Here is a 16,442-nt window from a genome sequence, read left to right on the forward strand (position 1 = left end):
CAGATACAGGATAGCTCCAGGCAGGAAATGCTTCCAGAACTAGGGGTCCTGGCTTTGGGAATCCAGAGCAGGGGGTGCCTGGGTGGCTCGGGGGGGGGGGGGGATCCAGAGCAGGACAGGGGCCTTCAATTCTGAGTTCAGATTATGCAGATGACCTCAGCAGTGTTTAAATCTTTATTAATGGTGATCTTTATGTATGCATTCATTTGGTATTTTCTAAAAGACAGATTAACTAAACCATACATCTTGACCAATTAGGCTTCTTCTTCATTGGTAGATATGGTCACGCATTATTTGTAGACATAGTTTTCAGATTAGCTACCAACGGTTCTTCCGCAAAGTAATTTAGTTAGTGAATTTAAAATAGTGTGAGTGACTACAAGTGCCTGATCCCAAAGAACTGCTGAGTTAGGTTGCCCTTTATTAGCTTCATTATGCAAATAGGCATCCCAAGAGAGCCATCCCAAAGACTATTAGCCTCTTTCACCTTTAATAACCTAAGATCTCCGGTTCGTGATGTGTGCAGATGAAAATATGTTCTGCCTGTGGGTAAAGGTGTTATTAATGCATAATTCTTTAGCTTCTTTCCCCCTACACTGGAATTCTATTTTGGCGAACCTCTTGGGTTTGGTTGTCAGAGAAATAAAAGCCTGGGAGTCCTTCTGAGGAATCTTGAGTGAGTCTTGGTAATGTAGAGGGTCCCAGACTGCTGTCTTTATCTGTGAGTGATACCACATCTCTCCTGCCCTGTTGTCGAACTGATTGTGTTGCAAATCCGCTAACTGGCTCTCTCCTTGGGTTGGGACCTTTAGAAATGTGACCCTTTGTTTCTGTCTGTAGATGTGTGGAAATCAGCAGTTAGATTTCAGATACAGTCTCTGGCGCAGAAACTGCTGATACACAGGTAATGTTAGTCTTAGGCAGATAGTGCCTTTATCAGGAAGAAAGTCAGTCAGGGCCCTGGGCAGGTTTGGAGAGAGTTATTACCATTTGGTGGCTACAACAGTCACCTCCAAAAGTGAAATGTAACCTTACAGCCTTCTGAGAAGGTATTTGCCTGATGTGGGTATCTGCTGACATTGAGAAGGCGTGATAGTTCACAGGTCTGAAATAGTTACCCTGGGTATTCCCAGAAGTTAATCATCAGTAGTTCCAACCTTGGAGAAGTTCAAGAATGCTACTGGTATAAATGACAGTCTGGACAGGCAGGATTTTCCAGCTTTGCTGATACAGTAGTTCAATTAATTAGTGACTTACAAAGAAAATAAAAGTGTTTTTTTCCTCCCTCTTTTCTGTCCCTCAGTTTTCTGTGAGGCATTCCCTGTCACAAGGAGGCTTTGTGGATAAAAAGGCAAACTGCTTTTCTTGGAGGGGCCGGATACAGAGAGCCTCCATGTGAACCTTTAGCACATTTGGAAATTGTTGGCAACATGCTTCATTTCATTTTGGAAGCAAGAGATGGCTGAACAATACACTGGAAGGTGTGTTACTCGTGTGTGTCCCAGGTACTTAAAAAATATTGAAAGGCTGAGGAAAAAGTTGTGCTAAAAATTCATCCAACACCCCTGGGGCTAATAATACGTTATATGTTTATAAAAGAATAAAAGAAATTATAAAGAAAATACAAAAAAAAAATCCATCCAACATTTTGGGGAAAGAGGTGATTTCATTTGTTTCTTTTATTACCTACTATAAATCATTTGTTGTATTCCATCCAAGGTTTCCTTATCTTTTCTTTTTTTCTCTAGGCATTGCATCATCTTTTCCCTCACCTGTCTCCAAGGATCTGTCCTTTGTAAATCGCTGTGGTCATCAGTCTTCACATATTGAAGTATGTAGTGCTTCCTCATTGTCCTCAGCCTGACTTTCCTCCCACTGATTCTTTTTGTGGCATTTTGCTTTTTAAAAAGAAATTGTATATGTATTTTTATATTATATTTATATATATATTATATTATGTCTTTATATTATATTGATATATAATATATTTTATATAATAAATAATCAATACAATTTGTATAATGTATATATTATATTTTATTTTTATAAGTAAAGTGTATTTTACTTACACATTCTTTTTAGGGATCTGCCTTTCTGTAGGACCTGCTTGTTTGTTTAGTTTTGATTCTCAGCCTTTAAGACTCCTTTTTTCCCTCGTCCAAAGGGTGGGTCTCATCTGACCATGTTTGCTCAGCCAATCTGTTCACAGAACATCTCTAATCTCTTCAAGATTTTGTATTGAAGCAATCTCTTTAGCTTCAGTTCCTCTTCTTGACAGATGAGAAGTAGAGGCACTGAGAGGTCAGACGACTTGCCTAAGAACCCACAGTGAATAACTGGGAGTGAAAATGGCAACAGGTGTTCTGATTTCTAAGAGAAATTACTAGCTGGGTGAGCTCCCACTATTTAATACGTATGTAACCCTGAGACCAGCAGCCTGGACATCACCTGGGAACTGGTTCAAAATGCAGTTTCTCAGGCTCTGTCCCAGACCTACTGAATCAGCACCTGCATTTTCTCAAGATACCAGGTGATTTTCACACAAATGAAAGTCTGAGCTGTCTTGAACTGTGCCTTTCTCTGTGTATGGACAAACTCTCTAAGATGAACTGCAAACCACTGATACGTTTACTTTGCATCTGTGAGTTTTCTCCGAGTCCTGGCTGTCCTGACTGAAGTGTATGAGAGGAAGACAGACATAAGCTTTGACTTTGGTTTCAGTATCTGCCTGATCTCTATTCCAAAATTTAGATTTCAGATAAGCTGCTCTTGTAGAGAATTTCAAGCAGCTAATGACAAAGCAAGTGGAACATTCTTTTCCAGGCAATTAGTTTTCTGTGTGCTTATTAATTTGTAGTTTGCTGATTCAATTGAGTATCTGCAAACCTGCTGGTGATATGGAGGCATCATAGTTTTTGCTGTATTTGGCTGGCATCTGTTTCTTTGAATATATTGTGTGCAGTTTTCTAAGCACAGAGTGAAATATACCCAAGTGCTTTATGGGATAGTTTAATATCCAAAATGATTTTTATTGTTTCCCAAATCGTAATAAAAGAGGTGTTATCTCCTCCATCTCCCTGACTAGATTTTAAATTTAGAGGAAGACCAGCACGTGCATTTGACAGCCAGAGGTGTAAAGCAAAATCTACTTGATATCAAAATTGAAATGAATCACTGGCATAGGAAACAGGTATGCATATTCTCTTGTGGAAAGTGTTGTCACATTTACCCACTGTAATATCAGTTCTTGGATAAGGTGCACATCCCGGCTTAAGATTTCATAGGACAGGAATAGAGTAATCATGGAAAATGGGTTAAAGCAATTTCTAGGTAGAAAAGAATGAAAAAACAAAAATAAAACTTAGTGATCAAAAAACACTTTTGAATATTTTTTTCTTTACTTTCTTTCTCTCTCTCTTTTTTTTCTTTTTCATTTCTAAGTAAGTGGTTTGAAAGACCGTCTGGAAGGGATTGTAATTTGAGGCATGCCAGAATCCTGCAATTTCATGCATGTACCAGTGGTTTAAGACTGAATTTACTTCATGTTTCTGACCATTTGTACCAACTGAGAGCAGACCTCTAGAATATCCATTTTTTTCAAGAGCGTATAAGAAAATTCAGGGATGTTCTACGGCCTGGCAGACTTTACCCCACATAATCTGAATTGAGAATCCATGCCATCATTGCTAAACACCATGGAGAGCCTCGGCAAGCTGATTTCCAGAAGTACCTCTGTGATTCTCCTAACTCCACAGGCCCGAAAACTAGGATATATGGTAAAATTCTAACCTCTCCCCCACTAAAATTCACCAAACCCACCACTTCTATCTCTAATATAGTAGGGAGACTGAATGTGATTAAGGTCTTCAGACAGAGGTCACAAATAGGAGGCTCTAATGTTCAGAAATACACAGACAAAATATCCCCCCAAATCCAACATAAAGTATATTTTATCCTTAGTCACATACAAGTTTAATCCATTTTGTTAACTCACAGCTGATTAGGAAGCAGATGAGGAAAATAAGCCAGCAGCACTATGCCTGGCAGAATGGGGACAAGCAAAGATGGTTGAGGTGATCCTACCCCCGTCACGCTCTCACAATACCCACATGTCCACAATGAGGAAGGCAATCGGCATTCAGAAATGGTTTTAGACTCCAGCCATCAGCTAGGCTGGAAGCTGTCCTCATGCACATTCTCACTTTTGTGACCTTCTAGAGAAATACCTTCCAACCCATCCCCCATCCTGTCCCTTTCCCTCCTGTCACTGAAGATTCATTGCAAGGGTCTGCCTAAAATGTTTAATAATCAGGGTACCCGGCTGGCTCATTTGGTAGAATGTGCAAGTCTTGATCGTGGCATTGTAAGTTTGAGTTCTACATTGGGTGTAGAGATTACTTAAAAATAAAATCTCAAAAAAATCTTAGTAGTTATCAATGATGATAATGTTGCAATTACAGAAAGTTATGCACCTTCTGGAAGGCAAGATAAAAATGCATCTTATTTCCGCTTCTCTCCATTGATGCATTCACCTTACCTTCAACTGAAATTGCTAAACTATGAGTGAAAGCATGTTTTTTGACATTTATGAGAATACTATCGTTAGCTCAGTCTTTATTGTTTACAATGTGCAAATTGATGCTATTTGAGAGGAAAATTATAAATTTCCTGGCTTCCATGCTAAAAATATATATAGCTTCACATTTGGAGAAAGAGGATTGTCTTAGTACCTGAAGTGATACTTATGTTGAAAATCTAAGTAAAAAATTCACAGTGCAGCCTGCAAATGATAAGCCTTCTATATATTTTATATTGGAGATAGCCTAGAGTATATTTACGTTACTCTAATTTCTTTCCTTCTCAGAATTACGTGCTCCTGACTCTTGAAAACTGAAGCAGTAATGTGTGCTTGGAATCATGGCTGTTTGCAAAACAGTTCAAGTATACTTTTAAGGCATCTCAAGAAAAGACATTTTAGAAGGCTTCAAGTTAATATCTTTCACGTATTATTTTCCCTTTTGAAAACTTTCATACACCTTTGAAATCTCTGTCTTGAAAGAGAATAAATGAAAAAATAGCATTCTTAAATATGAATGATTCATTGGTATTAGGTACCGGATTGTGGCTCTTAGTTGTATCTGTAAAAGGGATGTGTAGAGAGTGGCCTGTGTCACTCACACCTACTCTGCCATTACCCGAGGTCTTCTGTTGCTGGCCCTGAGCAATTGTCCTGTTTATATCAGCATCTTGGGGTCTTAAATTCTCATGAGATAAATATTTCATGCTCACTTGAATTCCAGCACAGTGAAGATGTTACAAGGCTGAATTTAGGTAAGTATTATAGAGTATACACCATGAAATTGTTCATGCTATGCCACAGTTGTGTCAGTGGCTTCATTCATTCATTCGTTCCTTCTTCATCAAAATCGAGTGCCCATGTATACCTTTTATTTCTAGGTTCTGAGACTCGACACTAAAGAAGAAAGAAGTATCTGTCCTTATGAGGCTTCCTTTCTAGTACGGGACTCAGGATGAGCAGATAGAAGTAGTGTGAGCGCTCTGCAGACAAAAGAAAGCAGGGTATTAGAGATGGTATGAAGGCTATTTTAGCTAGTGTGATCAGAAAAAAGGGTGTTGGAGCAGTTGATATTTGAGCAGAGATATGAAGAAAAATGGCAAATGAGGAGGAGCCATGCAGTGTTGGGAGTTGGGAAGAGCATTTCTAGATAGAGGGGATGCCAAATATAAAGACCCTGGAGGCAGAGCCGAGTTTGGTATTTTAGAGCAGCGCTGCCCATAGAAACACAATGAGAGCCACATATGAAATTCAAAATGTTCCAATAACCTCGATAAAAAATAAACATAAAATGAAAAAGTAAAAGCGAAATGAAGTTGGTTTTAATTATAGATTTTATATTTAAACGTGTAATTAATGGAAAAAATTATGAATGTAACAGTTTGCATTCTTCATCTAATTTTTTTCAAAATCTGGTGGGTATTTTCTACTTAAAGCATGTCTCAACTCAGAGGCTAAATTTTTATTGGAAATAATGGATCTGCGTTCTGATTTCAGAAAATGCATAATTGATAAAGTAGGTTCATGTATCCATGCTATCCAAACACACTTAAGTGTTTTTCTTATAATTACATTTGTACCTGTTTTTAATTTTAAGTTTAAATTTAAGCTAAGGAAAACTAAATAAAGCAGATTCAGTCTCCCTAGCCCATTTCAGGTGCTCAGTTGGCACCTGTCTAGTGGCTACTGCATTAGGTAGTAAGATGGTCAGAGCGGCTGACCAAGAATAGGTCTTTGGAGAGCAAAACAAAGGTCAGAAGACAGACAGCTCTGGAGTCACAGGAAAATGTCTGGGTTTCATCTGATTTATAAAAGGAAGTCTTTGAAAGTATGTGGACGAGTGATGGTGCTCTGATTTCCTCATTAAGTAGATCCACTCTGGCCTCCATAGCAGTGAAAATGGAGGCAGAGATGCCAGACAGGAGATCAGTAGGTAGTTAGGGGAGGGACAAAGGTGGCATTGGCTAGGACACTAGTGCTGCAGGAGTGAGCAACTGCTGGTTTCAGGGTATAACCTAAGAAGGGGGAGTGGATGGTACTTGCTATTGGATTGTTTGTAGGGTAGACAGCAAACAGGAGTCCAAGGAGACTCCTAGGATTTGGTCTTCAGTAATTGTATCAGTGATGGTGCCACTGTGGAGATGAGAATGACCACAGTAGAAGGGGTTTTGGTGGGGGGTGGGAAAGGGAGGATATGATTTGGACAAATTAAGTTTGATTTGCCTATTAGACTTGCAAGTGGATTGTTGAGTTTGGAATTTAATGGGAAAAGTTAGGGCTGGAAACATATTTGATGGTTACCACATAGATGATATTTAACATCTGATTGAGATCATCTCGGCATGGAGGATGCACAGAAAAAAGAATAAGCCTGAGAAGTGAGTCCCGGGGCACTCTAAAATTTAAATGTTGTGAACCCAAATGTTGGATGAAACCAATGAAGGACAGTAAGATGGAGTGGATAGTGATGTCAGAGGGAAACCAGGAGGGCATGATACCTTAAAGCCAAGTTTATCTGTCAGTTTGGCAAGAAAAAGGTAGTGCCTCCAAGTGATGTCTTTGAAAAGAGTTTGATTAAGGGTATGTTTATAATGGTGTGATCATGGTTTAGAGAAGGCCCAGGGAAGTAGTCATCTTACCCAAAGGGTAAAAATGAGGTTACCACAACTAGGTCTAAGGAAACAAGAGAGATCGAGAGAGACAGAGATAGACAGAGACAGGAGCAGAGGGAGGGAATGAGGTTGGGGAGGAGTCACCTACCAGGAACTGTGACATTGGGTTAAGGATACCAGCCTATAATAACACTGCAGGGAGTGAGCAAGAAAACGCTTCATCCAACTTCTCTTTGCTTCCGTCTTCCGAAATCTTGCCATTGGCTTTATTCATTCAAAAGCTAAATTCATCCAGAAGGGATGTGGTAGAATGAGCAGTGATATACATGGAAAAGAATCTCCAGAGTCTGGTATATTTCAGTAGGATGAATACATCCAAAACAACTGTCATCTCAGGGGGCATAATGTGTAAAGAGAAACTTATTTTGAATGCCTATTATGTGCTTGTATTTTCCACCATCCATTAGCTATCTCTTCTTGGATGCCCCACAGGCACTGGAAACAGCCTGGCCAAAAGTCTTACTGTCACGTCCCCTTCATCCTAAACCTCTTCTCCCGCCTATATCTGCCATCTGCTTCAAGTGGCCCCACTAACCAAATTTCATGCCAGGAATCTTCATTTCTCCCTTATTCCTTTTAATTTGTCTTCCTGTATCAGTTGCAAACCTATCTTCTATTTTCCCTATCCCCTACTAACACTATCTTAGATCAGACTGTGGATATTTCTCACCTGGAAGCAGACTCCTACATCTCATGTGTTCTTCCTCGGACTTTTAAATTATGCTTTTATGAGAGTTATATTCTAAACTACAGATCTGATCTCCTTAATGATTTATCTTTTCCTCTGAGGCTTCACATGGTGCACACAGCCTTCATGACAGACACCTGCTCAGCCTCCTCCCACCCCCTCAGTCTTCCTGTTTTTTCATGCCTCCCACTCAAACTTATTTTCAAACAATAACAAGCCATGCATGTTTCACTAATCACACCACACTCTGCAAGACACTCAGCTCCACAGCCATCTCCTTTCCCTTCCAAGTTCTCTGTTCACCTCCTTGGGGAAATCTGCCCAAGACAAAAGTAACATTCCTCTGATGTGCTCCTTCTGCTCCTTGGGCAGGCTTTCATTTTTTGCCCTTGTGTCCGTGGTGATAACTGGTTTATAAGTCTGTCATCATTTTCTAGGGGTTCTGCTCCTTAAGGCAAGAGGCTATATGTAGTCTCTTCATCTTTGTGTTTTCAGAGGCTGGTGACTTGGTTAAAGTTTGAACTGTGAAGTTATCTCAGAGCCCTGGGAAAACTAGTTCTAGATCTGGATTAAAGTAAGGAGGAGCTGGGAATTAAAAGGAAAAATTGTGCGGAGGCCATCTGATTTTCGTACGGACAGTGCCACACTCAACAGAAGGCCAAAATCAGTGTAAAAAAAAAGCACAGGGGGAGGCTAACCCAGCTAGGAAACCTCTCAAGTGACAGGTGTTTTTTAGCATCCCTCATTGTACTGTGTTCAACTTTTAGCCCATCATGTGGCACCATAATACGTGTTCTTTGGTTAAGTCAGAGAAATCTGACAACTATCTTCTCCACGCAGTTGACTGTTCTTATGTTCTTTTAAACACCATTTTTCCGAGGGCTATACCAAAAATACTTATATTACTTCATTTAATCCTTTCCCGAGGCAGGTTATTTAATCTGTTTGAGCCTCAGTTTTTACATCTTTAAAACACAATTATTAGTACCACCTATATTACATGGTTGTTATGAGCACCAGTGCGTCAGAGTGTAAAATAAGCTGAAAACTGCCTAGCCCAGCCCGAAGGCTCTAAGATTGTTGAAGAAGTTCTATCATTTCCTTTTCCTAATTTCTCTAGCTTCCTTCTGTCCACCCAAGTGTTTCTTCTATCATGGCTTCTCTCATGAGTGGTGTTTTTTCAAAGAGCATGCAATTGGTCTGACAAGATGGAAATGGACACCAGAGGACTGGGATCTATTCCAAGGTCTGCCCCTGGGGTTTGTGTCATCTTTGGCATATCCTTAAACACTCAGGTCCTCACATCACTTCTAACGGGGTTGATAATTAACGACACCATCCTTGAAGACTTCTAGGAAGATCTAAGGAGATTATAATTACACACCCACGTGTATTTATAAAGGATAAGCTGTAAGAGACTGTACCAACCTTAAGTGAAAAACAGTGGCAGCAGTGACAATAAATGTAGCTTCCACACATGGCCTGGTCTTTAAGTCACTCTAGCAACCTCCATGTTGTAGGAGGTCCATGCCCACTATGAACGTCTGACCTCTCCAGGTTAAGGTGTCCCTAGAGCCTAGAATGTCTCTGACATTCCCACCTTTACTAACACGAATGAAGATCTGGAATCCATTTAAAGTCTGGGGTTCTTCAATCATCTCCCTTTCATGACTAAACACAGTCAAGTATTACATGACACACAAACTGGTCAGACCACATGTTACCCCACTGCTTTTGTCTTCCTACATGCTGACTCCTGAGAGTTTATTAATTCCTACATTGCTTCCCTTTTCTCCCTCTGGTCCTATCCACCCATTCTTCTTCCTCCTTACTCAAAATAGCATCTTGGGACTCTAAAGGATTTCACATTTTGGGTTGTAGGAATTCTTTCCTTTTTGCTAATCCTAGACCTTGCACAAAGAAATTAGGAAAATGAATAGATCATTTTTAATATTACCCGATGAATACCTAATACTTATTTTTAAAATTTCCTTCTTTTTTTTTAAGATTTTATTTATTTATTTATTTGACAGACAGAAATCTCCAGTAGGCAGAGAGGCAAAGCAGAGGGCAGTAGGAAGCAGGCCTCCCGCCAAGCAGAGAGCCCGATGCGGGGCTTGATCCCAGGCCCTGGGATCATGACCTGAGCGGAAGGCAGAGGCTAAACCCACTGAGCCATCCAGGAACCCCTAAATTTATTTCATTTTATGATTTTAACAATGAGTCAATAGTTTCATGATCTATATAATCTGAGATTTGAAAACAGTTACTTTGACATTCTTGAAAAATTTCTTTGGAAAATGGGAGGCAGGATTTAATTTTATTTGTCAAGTTAGATTTTCCTTTGACTTTAAAGATCACTCTGAGTCTTTTTTGTAGCACTGTGCAATTTGTGGTGAATCTTTCCATTTAAATGACATTGCGGTAGAAAGAGAAAGGTCAGAGACCAGAAGGAGAACAACAGGGAAATAACACTTAAGATAATGTTCAGGCAGATCTTCCATGGAGTTAACAGGTTTTAGTTCTGAATATATTCAACAGTGAATTTTCAAAAAAGTCTGTCACCCAATTTGATGATTATGATATACTTACAAATAAATCACAGTTGAATTTGTAGACCCAAATTATTTATTGTAAAGAAATGAACATGGCAATATGCTTTCTATGCCTTTCCAATTAGAGTTTAGATCAATTTATCTTTGTGAAGATATTGCCTAGTTGAATTTTTTTTAATATATTATGACATGTTATTGGAGCCAACTAGCTGGAACACAAGGTTCCCGGGACTCAACATTCATTATTTATCCATTTATACTAATAAACCTTTATATCCCACATGTCCCCTGCTCAGATTTGAACGGGGCTTCAGAAGCACAACCTGTTTTAAATTTATGACACAACAGCAATTGCTTATGACAAAGAAGAACGACATAAAAATGCATCCATTTTCCCCCATGGGAAGACAAATGATAAGACTTTTTTTTTTTTTTTTTTTTTTTTAAGAGATGGCATTCCTCTCCCTTCTTCGAAGAAAAATTGGTCTTAAGAAAAAGAAACTCAAAGATCATAAACCATGGGGAAAAAAGGAAAGAAAAATTGATTTGGGGATGCAAGATGGGATTGAGTTGTAATATAGAAGTTGCTGGTCTTTCCTACCGAAAGGCAGAACCAATTGATTTATGAATCACAACTCTAAGCCAGCTTCCCTCCTTCTTCTTCTTCTTTTCCCCTCCCTCTCCCCCTTGGGAAGGGGATGTAGATACTAGGTGGCATGTCTCTTTTGATTTGCCACACTATGTCTTAATTATCAGTGCTGGGAGATCAGGCAACGGTATTTTCTAACTTCAAAGGCTTCCACAGCCCGAGCAGCATGAGGGGGATCAGATGTGCCAGGATGCAGAGTGACAACAATATGGTGTCTTCATATTTTAAGAGCGTCAGCTCATTTTTTATTTGTGGCACATCAAAGTGAAAATGAGGACATGGGAGGCTCCTACTCTTTGTTATTCCCTTCTGAAGTGACAGCAATGTCTTCCAATTCAATGCACAGGCCAGAGTATTTAGAGAACAATTCTTTTGATTTTAAAATTTCTCATACTGATCGAACTTGGGAAAAAGAACTACTGATGACAAACTGGAACGGAAAAGCAACATGCTTCTGGGGAGACACAATTAGAGATTCCGAGAGTATGTTTGGAGTGATTTCAGTATTGCTAGGTATTAGCGGGCTGTAACAAAAGGACAGTCGTGATAGTAGTAGCAGTAGTAATGGCAGCAACTACTATTTACTGAGTGTTTGAAAGTTGCCAGGCACTGTGTTCATATGATGGGCTGAGGCTCCGAGGGATTAAATAATTTGCCTTAGAGTACACAGGGTGTGTGGAATGACGATTCTAACCCAGGCCATCAGACTCAGAGTCCACTCTCATGAGTACTGAAGGGTTAGTGAAGTTGACTTCTTTTAAGAGTTAGGTTCTGATTGCAAATACCATGAAAAGTCAAAATTACTCTCAATTACTCTGAAACTGGTCATAAAATACAGCGTATCTTTTTAAAAAAATTTACTTGCTTATGAGAGAGAGATTGAGAGAGACAGAAAGAGAGAGAGAGAGCATGAGTGGGGCTGAGGGGTAGAGGGAGAGGCAGAAGCAGACTCCCTGCTGAGCAGGGAGCCCAACATGGGACTTGATCCCAGGACCCTCAGATCATGACCTGAGCTGAAAGCAGATGCTTTACTGACTGAGCCACCCAGTAGTCCCAAAATACAACATATCTTTTGATTTCTGTGTGTGTATACAACGTTTTAGTCATACTGACAGGTGTATTTAATAAAGAAAAGGACGTAAGACTGAGGTGCAATTTTAGATTAATTTTAAGGTACAGAAGATGAGAAAGCCTATGTGGCTTCATTTCTGTATATAATATTGACCTATAACATGGCTTCAGTGTGATACGAAGATGAGACCGGTTGTGGCTTTCTCTATTCAAAAGGAAGCTGGAAAATACATATGTTATAATCCTCTTTTTCCAAGGAAATAGATTTTCCACACTAGTCTGACTTGGGAAAGCAAAGGCTGGATGTGGCTCAGACACGAGTGCTCCAGGAATCACAAATGCTGTCGTCTGCTGGACTGTCCCTCCTAAGTGCCTTGGTTAAGACTCACAGTGGTTCTTTTGGCTTAGAAATAGTTCAACAGTTTTTTTTTTTTTTTTTTTTTTGAGTGGACGGATATTTAAGGATGTTAAGTGGCTTGTCCAAACCTGCACAAGGCCTGGGTTTTAAGGATTTGTTAGGAAATCCTTGGAAATCTTGCTCCTGCTCTCTCTTTGTCACGTGGCAATCATTCCATCATCTGGGAAAAAGATGAGCTTGATAAATTGCAACCAGGAAAATACATCACTGGGATTGACCTCTGATTCTCCAGGGATACCCTGGAAGTATCAAGAAGTCAGGGGCGATAAAGGCAGGGGATGTTCAGCAGAATGTTTCTATCTTGTCCGATGTCATGATAAATTATGCATGCTGGTTTCATTGAATATTTCTGTTTGAGAAGACAGGACACCTACCTTTCAAGATACAAACTGAGAAAAAAAAAATTATTCTTGGACGTCATCAGTGTTAATCACCTCTGGAATAAAAGAGGGAGTCCATTTACACTGACCCCCAGGAAAAGTGGTGAACAGGCTGGTCCACAGAACTGGACAAGTTTCTCTTTCTTTCCCTGCTAATTGAGGGCAAGGGAGAACTTCACTGTCTAGTCTTTTGAAACAAAAAGAATCATCACAGACAGAGAGCTGGGAAAACTATGTAGATAATATCTCATTATTTCTAAATACATCTTCTGAATTTTTTCTTTTTTTTCTTTTTAGAAAGGGAAGGGTAAAGGGAGAGAGAAAATCTTAAGCAGTGCAGAACCCGATGCCGGGCTTGATCTCACAATCCTGAGAGATCATAACCTGAACCAAAATCAAGAGTCAGACACTTAACCAACTGAGCCACCCACATGCCCTGAACTCCTCTCAAAGTATTAAAAAAGCTGGTGGTGGGTATTAAGGAGGGTACACATTGCATGGAGCACTGGGTGTGGTGCATAAACAATGAATTCTGGAACACCAAAAAGAAATAGAATTTTTTTAAAAAAAGCTTTGTAAAAAAATTCCTTGTGTCTGATCCTTAGAGTTTTGAATACTCCACTTGTAACCTTATAAGAAGAACAAAAGAGAGAGAGCGAGAGAGAGTGAGAGAGAAAAAACCACTTAATTATTTCCTATAAAAAGGAGAATGTTGCCCACAGAGTGTTTGTGTCTTCTGGCTCCTGGTCCACTGGCCTTTCATTGTGTTAATCTATCTCCAACAGACCTTGGAGCTACTCCATGGTGGATTACAACTGATTTCCCATGTTTACTGGAATGCCATTGGAAATGGGGCTCATCTTTGAAAGGAGTTCTATTAACCAAGGTACGTTTGTTTACAGATAAACCTTCAGAACCTATGCAGCTTTAAAACCTTTGGTGACACATTGCTATGAGAGAATTTGTAAGACATACACACACACACACACCCAAATACACACACACTGTATTTTTCTAAATGAGTTTACTTTTTGGTCTTTTTCATTAGTCTTATTTTCCCAGGGTTAAATCAGTCATATTGCCCTCAGTTCATGGCACATTATTATCTTTGGTCTAAGCAAGACCTTTTCCTTTAATTCATTCACTCATTCATTCATTCATTCATTTATCATCTCACTTCCTTTCTCATTTTTCTCACCATAGACACTCATCTTAATATGTTATCATCAAATATGTACTTTGTTATTTTAATTTTTACAAGTGGCATTGGATTATGTATCTTGTTCTGTTTCACAGAAATTCTGTGTCACAGCTTTTTCACTTTATGCTATATTTCACGGACTGATCCTTGTTACTGCTAACTGCTTCCTAGTCTGCTCTTTTATCCCTCCACCGCATTGGAGGCCTCCAGTATCCTCTATTATTATTATTTTTAAAAGATTTTATTTATCTATTTGAGAGAGAGAGAGTGCACAAGCTGAGAGATGAGAGGCAGAGAGCCCGACATGGGGCTTGATCCCAGGACCTTGGGTTCCTGACCTGAGCTGAAGGCAGAGGTTTAACTGACTGAGCCATCCATGTGCCCCGAGTGTCCTCTATTATTAATAGAGTTGTAATGACCATATTTATACCTGTTCACTTGTGAACCTGCTTGATAATTTCCTTGGAATGTATACCTGGGAGCAGAATTTCTGGGTCAAAAGGGAAATCTATACTTAATTTAACTAAGTCCTGTGAGATTGTCACCTAAAATAGCTATGCCAGTTTATATACTCATTACAACGTATCTGAGTTTATATTCACAATTTTCTGATTATTTATGATATCAAGGATTTCCTTCACATGCTACTGTGTCTATCATAGTGGACCTCCTCTTCTGACATTTATATTATCTATATATATATATATATATTTGTTTCCTTTTCTGATTGAAAAATCACATTTATATCATATCAATCTACCGTCTATCTTGCAATATTGTTCATGAGGTTCTTTCTTGCTTCTACCACAGAGTGAGAAAAGCGAAATGCATTTTCTCCCAGCTTCCCTTGCAGCCAAAGGGCATAAGATGACCCAGTCCTGAAAAATTCAATATAAGCAGAAGCTTTTGCTTTGCTGATAAAAGGGATAGAGGTCTTGGTGGTTTCTCTTTGCCCTTCATGCTCCTCAGAGCCTTGGCCTCGATGGGCTCCTCAATACCCTTTCTTCCTTCCATGCCCTTCCTACACTGCAGTGCCTGGAGGCCTGGGATCTACGGCTCAGAATTCCCGACATCAGAATTGTTGTGTGGAGTCAGTACTCACAGGAGATTTGGAAAGCAGAAGAGAAACAGAAGCCATTTTATCAGTCCTTTGATAGCAGCAAGCAGATTCACGGACTCTGGCAGAACACAGACTTTTGGTTGTTTTCACTCAAATCACCTGCTTTGATGCTGAGCCTTGCAATCATGATCAGTTACTCCCTGGGTTCCTACAGCTTCCTAACCCCTCAGCTGGCTGCAAACTCAGACCCAGCAGTGAACCACGCAGACCTCCACGCTTCCTGACAGTCTTCCCGACAACTCTGTAAATGCTTAATTCCCTTCACTGAAACCCCTTCGCAGTTTAAAATACCTACAGTCTTCTGTTTTCCTGAACAGCCTTGACTGATACAAACAGAAACCCTGATGCCAAGTCCTACAACTGCCATCACGTAAACAAGTCTGCAGCGATATTCCAACACGCTGAGGATGCTGCGATGGAAAGATACCAGGTTCCGTAGGACACTATCGAGCCAGCGTTCCAGCTCTAGACTATGTTATAGTCTCACTGCTATTTTTGTGAAGAAAAATCAAATATATTTGGTCAGCCAGATTAGTCAAGTTTTCACGTATTTTTAGCCAAAGCATTCTTAATGTTTACACTCATATTCTCAGCTGTAAAATGGGGCTACAATAAAGTCTCGTAGGTACAACAAATGCAGTGTGTTTGGCATATAGTGATCGCTTCAATGTTAGTGATTAATATTGAATCATTTTACACATCTTCAAATTAAAAATAAGATGTATCTCTTCCTTGGAATGAAATTTCCAAGAAGGAGCACTCATATAAATAAAATAGGCTTTTCTAAATTTGAGCCTGAAGATTCAGTTAAAGTAGTGAATAGCAAGTGATAGTATATTTGGATGACTACTTTCTATTTCATTGACAAATGGAATTAGTGGGAGCATTATGTGGAGACCCATGTGTGACGTGCACACCGTATCTGAAAAACATAAGGAAGAGATTGGGCTTGAGATAGGCCGATGCAATGTAAGGAAAAACAAACTTTAATGTTATGGGTATAATTTTTTCCTCCTAATGGAATGTTCTATAAATATTTCTCATTTTATAATAACTTACTTTAAATAGGGTGGCCATTTATAAGTGCTCTGCTGGAAACAAACAAAACAAAA

General features: G+C 39.5%; 1 long non-coding RNA gene across 2 annotated transcripts; it reads left to right on the forward strand.

Moving 5' to 3' along the window:
• The first annotated feature begins 1,350 nt into the window (after window positions 1-1,350).
• Window positions 1,351-15,944, forward strand: LOC132012894 (uncharacterized). Of its 2 annotated transcripts, none has more exons than XR_009402797.1 (4): window positions 1,351-1,505; window positions 1,749-1,831; window positions 13,795-13,895; window positions 15,648-15,944. It is a non-coding gene; the product is annotated as an uncharacterized LOC132012894 (long non-coding RNA). The 2 variants fall into 2 exon arrangements; XR_009402798.1 differs by having other exon boundaries at window positions 1,351-1,481.
• Window positions 15,945-16,442: the final 498 nt, after the last annotated feature.

Source organism: Mustela nigripes, chromosome 3, assembly GCF_022355385.1.
Source record: "Mustela nigripes isolate SB6536 chromosome 3, MUSNIG.SB6536, whole genome shotgun sequence".
In the NCBI taxonomy this organism is placed as follows: domain Eukaryota; kingdom Metazoa; phylum Chordata; class Mammalia; order Carnivora; family Mustelidae; genus Mustela; species Mustela nigripes.